The sequence below is a fragment of the Prosopis cineraria genome, unplaced genomic scaffold, assembly GCF_029017545.1.
Source record: "Prosopis cineraria cultivar Desert tree isolate PC_DT_omini unplaced genomic scaffold, ASM2901754v1 PC15, whole genome shotgun sequence".
NCBI classification, from domain to species: domain Eukaryota; kingdom Viridiplantae; phylum Streptophyta; class Magnoliopsida; order Fabales; family Fabaceae; genus Prosopis; species Prosopis cineraria.
Window position 1 is genome coordinate 3,677,288 of NW_026555346.1, and position 7,787 is coordinate 3,685,074.

At 35.6% G+C, this 7,787-nt stretch overlaps 1 long non-coding RNA gene across 1 annotated transcript; it reads left to right on the forward strand.

The window, feature by feature from the left end:
- Positions 1 to 4,405: 4,405 nt before the first annotated feature.
- On the forward strand, positions 4,406 to 6,851 carry LOC129294257 (uncharacterized). Its single transcript, XR_008589331.1, has 2 exons — positions 4,406 to 4,955; positions 5,138 to 6,851. It is a non-coding gene; the product is annotated as an uncharacterized LOC129294257 (long non-coding RNA).
- The last annotated feature ends 936 nt before the right edge of the window (positions 6,852 to 7,787 follow it).

The window sequence follows — 7,787 nt, forward strand, 5'->3', positions numbered from 1 at the left end:
TTAACACAAGGCATATTTAATTTCTTGTATTTTTTTTCTATTATTATTAATATTATAATTAATCGATAGACAACAAATCACATAATGCATTTAGTCGATCTCAATTTTTCTGTATGGGAAACCCATACTTTGATACGAAGGAAAAAAAGGAACCCGTATTTTTATTATATTATATGTAAAGTAATGGATATCATGCTAACTCATTAATTAATGAAACAGTTTTGTAAGTTTCATATTGCATTTATACAAGGATTGCATACAAATTGCAAAGGCTGCTCCCGAGCTTGTTGAACCAAACGTCCAAATCAAGTAATTGTTAATAAATGATGTCACGGCACATTGCGCAAGTTTTATATATTTATTCAGCCCAGGTCCAGGTCCTTCCGCCGTGGAAGCTGCGGAAAATGGAAACGTGCAGTAGTAACAGGAGCGGGCGCTGGAGTTGGGCTCATTGGGCCTAAACTTGGGCCACGAGCTAAAGCACGACTGGCACTTGAAACGTCGGGGGATATAAGACATAAATTTAAATTGCAAGTGTCAGACTGTACCAAAAAAACAGTGTCTGTCAAAATGTGGCGCTGCCCCCAAAAAAAAAAACGTGGTACGGGGCACGTTTATGTAAAATAAGAGGAAATGATAAATGAATCTGATCAAACTCATCCAATGAAGACATGATTTAGAAGTCGCCGTACTGCATATAGGGCTATTGGCGTCCACTGTTCCACACTCCCGGCGGCAGCCAGACACAAAAAATTCTCCTTCTGTTTTCTTAAGAAGTTCATGACCGGTGGCCGTCATCTTCTGTTCACGTGAATAGAGAACATCACTAAATTTACGCTCAGAATAGAGAACATCACCGTCATGATCATCTATTAAGCAGATTCTTTCCCGTGTTTCTGCTCTAACAACCATTAAAATACCCTGCTCACATTTTGGCGCTCCCTCTACTTCATTTTATGACATGTTTTTTTTAATAAAATTATGAATACCGATTAAATGGATATGCGTACAGTTTTGGAATCTTATTTAAAAAAAAAACATAAATTTTCAAATATACCTTCCATTTAACAAGGGAGATAGAAATAAAGACATTTCATCATGAGTAACTTTAGAATAAATCATCATTTTCAAAATAATTTATACTACGGAACATTAAATCACTCCAAAAGATATCTTATAAAATTAGCATCTCCTTAAAATTTAATTCCTTGTGAGTTATTTTCTCCAACTACTTTTCTCAGTATGACGATGACTTCTGATTAAATAAATATGCACACAACATCGGCTAGTCAATGGCAATAATGCATGATATAAGTCAGTAAATAAGGGGCGGGGCGGTCATAATCAAGGGTCAAGTAGGGGAGTTAGTTAATTAGATTTTGATGCAGAGGGTCACGAGACATGACTCTTTGCGCAATTTGACATAATATTATTGCTTAACAGTTATATCTGATTTGGACTTTTGGTTCAGAAAAACTGGGAGCCAGTAGTCAACCACTGCATGCAATCCTTCTCTAAATGCAATAATGTAAAACCTTCCCAAAAAAAAAAACACTTCTTTGTTAATGAGTTATAATTATATGATTTATGTCATATTTCATATCAAAATATACGATTTTATTTAAAATACACTTTCCATTATTTTTCATGAGTTCAGTTCGATACTGAGATTAATTAGGTGAGAAACCGATCCCAAAAAAAAAAAAGAAAAAACGAACCGATTTTTTGCTCATCGGTAACTTCACTTAGCATATAATGTTTATATTTCATGTAAAACTATTTATTGATAAATTTCGAATATCCAGTAAAATATTTGACAAGTCTAACTAGTAACAAGACACCAACTTCAATATTTTTTTTTTTTCAATTGCTCAAGTATCCTGTAATCGGTGATCGTGAGATTAATTTTTAAAAAAATTGAAACACCATTTAAAAAATTGTCCTTTTTAAAATAATGTTTTTCATGCACATTTTTAAAAATTACACCTTGAAATGAAGCTTGACCGCTACCATATATGCTATATTCACTAGGCACTACATTAATATTGCTAACACAGTGTCATTGCAAAATTTTATCCAGTGCGCCTCCTCCTGAATTGACTGTACGAACAAGTGAGATTTTCTTAAATCACATCGATTGATTGGCATTAGCTTTCAGGCTCCTGACGGTGCTTGGACATCCTGTCTGTGAAACACTGAGCCAATGACCTGGCTAGTAATCATTGCCTAATTGAGGACCTCTTACATATGTCTTTCTCTGCTTTTGAGCGGATATATTTAATTTTCTCTTCTAATTATAATTAGCTGACATGATCCACAAGCAGATTTTTTCATTAAAAAAATTTCAGATTACTCTGAACACTCCTATACACCAGCATAGATATGAGTACTCTAGACATGAAAGCATACAATTTTTTTTCACGTATTAACGTAGCTCGAGTAATAAGTTACATTGTATTTTTAATTACTTAGAAGAAACTAAATACAATTCTCTCTACGTTACATGAAATTTAAAGCCTATATTCAAACTAAATTTATTAAAAGACGGCTTTCTCTAGAAAACAAGCCTCTCTCCCCCAAGTCATCGGAAATTATAGATATTGTGTTGATTTCATATATCGAAAGTAGCGAATCAAGATTTGGATTGAACACATATATTTCTAAATTAACGCACCTCTCGTTAACAATCACAAGCCTTTGAATAAAACCAACGTTCGGCTGAAAAAGACCGGGAGAAGCAAAGACTGGTGGAGGCACGGGGGTTCTTTTATGCCAATACACTCAAAATAGAATTCCCTTTCTGTGGAATGCGAAAAATGAGGCTGGCAAGTCTATGAGAAGATTGCCATGATAGAAATTTTTGGCACAAACCTGTTAGAATATATAAAAAGTCAGATATAATAAAATTTACTTTGAAGATAACACTTTGGACAATGCTATTACTTTCACATGCACACAACAAATCATCAATGACAATAAACTTCAATCCAAAATGAATCTTCTAAGGAAATATGACACCCGAATATAATTAATTAGATTCTGCCAAATCCAAGTTCGGTTAAATTAAACATTGATGGTTTTATCAATGGAGTTATGGCTTGTGGTAGTCTTATCAAGAATGACATAGGCAACTGGATCAAAAGATTTTCTAAAAATCTTGGCTACCAACCTAGCATTACTACGAAATTAATAAAAATCTTGAAAGGTCTCAACCTTTATTGGAATGCTAAGATTTTTAAAGCAAACGTATACTCTAATTCTATAAAAGCCTTATCTCTCATCGACTGGAGTTCTCCTCATGGTCATCATCTTTCTGCCATGATTAATAACATCAAAAATCTTACTATGCTTAATTGGGAGATAACTTTTGATCACGCCTATAGAGAAATTAACAAGTGCGTCGACCTCATAACCCACAAGACTTCTACCAATACCTTTAATATTTGTTTATTTGACAATCAACCTAGTGATTATATAAGCCTTATCATTTTTAGCATTGCCTGATTTTAATTTTTTTATATAATTTTATTGTGGCCTTGTACTGAATAGAAAAAAAGATAGAATTTCCTTTTCTTTTTCCCCTCCTGAGGCAATTTTATGCACAAAAAGCGGAGACTTGATAAAGTGATAGAAATTGAAAGTGGTGAGAGAAGAAAGTCGTCTCCAAGTCGTTAAAATCGGAACGTGAGCTCTATGTAATTCAAGACTCTCTGGAGCCCCATGACGTCCACAACAAGTTAACATGTTTTCTCCCTCCATGAGTTCTGTGCAAAGTGCAAACAGCCCAAAGCGCCGGAATAATGTGCTCGCGACCCAGACTTCTACATATTGAAAAATTAATAAATGACTAATTATAAGGTATTCATCAGACAAATCAAAACAGTTTTTTTTTTTAAAAAAACTGAGCTGATACTAATGTGTATCAAGAGAGCAGCTTGGGCAGGGGTTTGGATCTTAGCTTATGTGGCATTGTATGGCACGGTCTATTCAGGGTGAAGTTGCAGAAATATTGGAAACTTCTTCTTCCTTTTTACCAAAAGCTTATGATATATTTAAGTCAATAATAATACATGAATAACAATTAATTTTATAAAAGATTGAGAAATGTTAGTCTTTTTTTATAAAATTAATAAGTATACACATATAATTGTGGACTTAAAAATAAAAAATAAAAAAAGTTTTAAATATTTTTACACATTAACCCATATATTTATCAGGTCTAGTGTGAAGGCAGAGTACATGTATGATGCAAAAAGAAGTATAAAATGGTAAGGCGAGAAGGGAAGGTAGGTTTTTTTTGGGGTGGGGGAGTGGAAAGGGGAGGGGACAGAGACCAGAGAGTGATGTTGACGGGAAAGCGTGGAGAAGAAGAGTGAAATGAAATGAAGGGTACGGTGGGCAACAAAAGACGTTGGGCAATGTGCTACGTACCTATAAACCCATCAGTCATCACCGTTAGTGGTCCCCGACTCCCACCCAAAGGCCATCCCCACCGCCGCGTACCTCCGAGGTCTCCTCCCCTTACTCCACAAATTAAAATCCTTTCCCAGCACTCTTCTTCTCGTCTCTCCTCCTTTCTAATTAATTAAATTGGTCAAAAGGAACTCACAGTGGATTTAATTGGCACAAAAGACCAGCTTCTGAGAAAAGTACTCATAAGGACCAAGATCCTCACGTGGAATGAATCGTTTGTCAAAGTGCCCGTGACTGCCTTTGGAAGTCTCTAATCTGTTAACAGAATTCGCATGAAGAGGTTTGTAGCGACCGAAGATGTTGAGCTTTGGGGAGGAGATGACGGAGTAATACTATTTCGACAGCAAGAGGCTGGATATTCCGGCAGGCAACAGGAATAAGTTGATTATTGCAGTAGAGGAGACGATTTTTTGGGAATAACTCCAGTTGCTCAGGGCTAAGACGGCGGCGAGGGAGAGCGACCCTGGCAAACTATTATGGAGGTACTTCTAATTTATTCACAAAATTTGTTCTTGTTCGTGAAATATAACGTGTAATTTTTCTCTTTCTAATTTATAAACAAAGTAAGAAAATTAATTATTAAAACTATAATCTCTACCTACGTTTCCTAGTCAGGAACTCAAATTTAAATCCTTGAAAGTATAATTCTCGTTCATGTCTTCAGATTCACCAATCACTCCCCGTCACAGTAGTGGATGATCACTTGAGCTTTTTTATACAGCTTACGAGCTTGATGTCAAGACACACACACGGCATTTTACTGTAAAAGGAGAACTAAATGACAAAAAAATGAAAGCAGTTTTCTTCTTAATGGTGACAGCTGACAAGAAACAGAAATAGCATTAATCGAAGAAGACATCAAAATCCCAAGGAAACTGCAAGGTACATCAAAAAATAGCTGCCCAGCTGCCCCAGTACAAGCTGGCAAAGCAGGCAATTCTCACTCTCCACAAAAACAAAAAAACAGAAGGGTGAAATTTACAAAACAAAGGGAGGGAGATAGGAGAAGATGGCGTGAGGGGGGAGGAGAGTGCATATAAAGCATATTTCACTGAGATACTTGACGGCATAGTCGCGTAGCTGGGAACATCTTCGGATACTGTGTCCCGTGAATCTGTGGCATTACAAGACAGCCACGCTTTCTCCTTCGGCGGAGACCTGAGATTCAGAAGGCGGAGCCACGGCTTGTTTATTGGATACCACACGACGCTTCTCCTTCCTCTCATCCTGAATCATCTTCTGTTGACGGCATTCTAGACTGCAGAAAGCACTGTCACCCCTGCAAATTATATTCAATATTCACAATCCACTGTTTAAGAAAATGAAGTCCGTGAGATTCAAGAAGACGACCACGATACATCGCGTATTGGATCCGATTCATGGTAAATCCGGGGCATATACACCCGTTTCCCGGGAAAGAATTTACAAATCCAAGGGGTTGCGAGTTTATAAACTAAACAAATTGGAAAGACCGCCAGTTGGGGGAGAGGGAAATAGATATGTACCTGTACATGTAGATGTCACGGCCGGGTATCAAGCGACGTTTGCAGAGAAAGCAAGCACGAAGGAAGTCGGCAGTCTGGACGGGATCCATGGAATGCCTTCTACGGCTTGCAGGCGACACCCTCTGATCCAACCAATTGGAGACACCTGGATGCTTGCGTGGAACATCAGATGATGGCCTGCCGTTAGGGTTATAGTTAGGATCGTTTTGGGGGGCATCGGGGGCGACGTTCAGATCGAAGGGAATCTCCGATAAGCTGGTGGTTCTCTTCATCGGAGGACGAGGTCTCTTGCCCAACAACATGTTGTCGCAGGTTTTGTGTAATGGGTATTGGTATGGAGGAGGAGAAGGAAAGGCTGGAGAGGGCAGAATGGAGTGAAGGGGAGGGAGATAAAAATCAGAGCCAAAAAGCGAGGAGTGAATGTGAGCCGTTGAATTGGGGGAGTGGAGTGAGGCGGTCATAAAGGAGCGGAGAAATGCTACATCAGCCCTTAATCAGCTTTTGAAAACCAATAATTAGGGGCAGTAATTACAGAATGGGGGAACTTTGGATGCTTTTCCAAGACTCCGAAGCAGCAGTCACTTTGGGGGATTGTGATTGGATGGCGCAGGAGGAATTGGAATCTACCGCATTTGGTGAATCAAAGACTTTCAAGTTTTTAATTTGTGATTGACTTGTTTCCCGAAATGCCAGGCATTGTGGATCCCCCCAGTCTCGCACACACCACCACAACTGTTACTAACCCGTATTATTAGTGTGGCACAATTATTGTGATTATCAATTTACCGACTATCTTTTCTTTCTTTTTCTTTTTTTTTTTTTAATTTCTGTCTTTGACTTCTGTCGTTAATTTCACGGACTACCCCTTGGATATTTACTGTCCTCACGACTGACGTAGTGATTTTATATTGATGCGCTATGGAGCATTGTTATCAAGCTTTTAAGTTGAAGTTATTATTTCATTATTTTTTTATTTTTAATTTATAAAATTATATCAACTCAATTATAAATTTAAATTAGATAAATTTCAATTAAACTCATGAATTGACTTTTTAGATTTATCATTTTCACATTTCTAACTTATAAAATCTTATCATTCTACTCGTAAATTCATAAAGTAAAATAAATATATATTATGTAGAACTTGATTTATAAAAATGATAGGATCCGATTTAATAAAAAATAAGATTAAAAAAAACAAAACTAATATTGATAAAAAAGAAAATAAAAAATATAAAACAAAGTTGCCCTATTTTAAAATTTCTATGTTAATAAGTATAATAATCTTTGAACGTAGATAGATTTAATTTTAAAAGTTATTTATTAATACAAGCAAACTTTTATGAATTTATGATTCAAGTGTACATTTCAAGTTTACATCTTTATCATGAGTTTCCTTAAACTTGTGAGTTTAACAACATTGTTATGGAATATCTTATTGCTATATTCCCTCAAGTCCTATTTATAAGGTATATTTTAAAATATTTATTTAATTCTAAAGTTATAAGTTAGGGTCTGATTTTTTAGGTAATATTTAAAAGATATTTTTAAAATTATCTTTCATAAAAGAGAAAAAATAATATGATACTCCCTCCGTCTCAAATTACAAAACACTTTTAGATAAAATTTTACATACCAATATACCTCATTAAATACACTTAACAACCTTATCTTTTCAAAACAAAAATATAAACTTTTAAAAAAATATCATTTAATGTATTGAAAAGAGAATGGATAAAAATTAATTATGGAGAGGAAAAAGGTAATATTAGAATTGGTGCATTTAATAAAATTTTAATTTATTCAAAG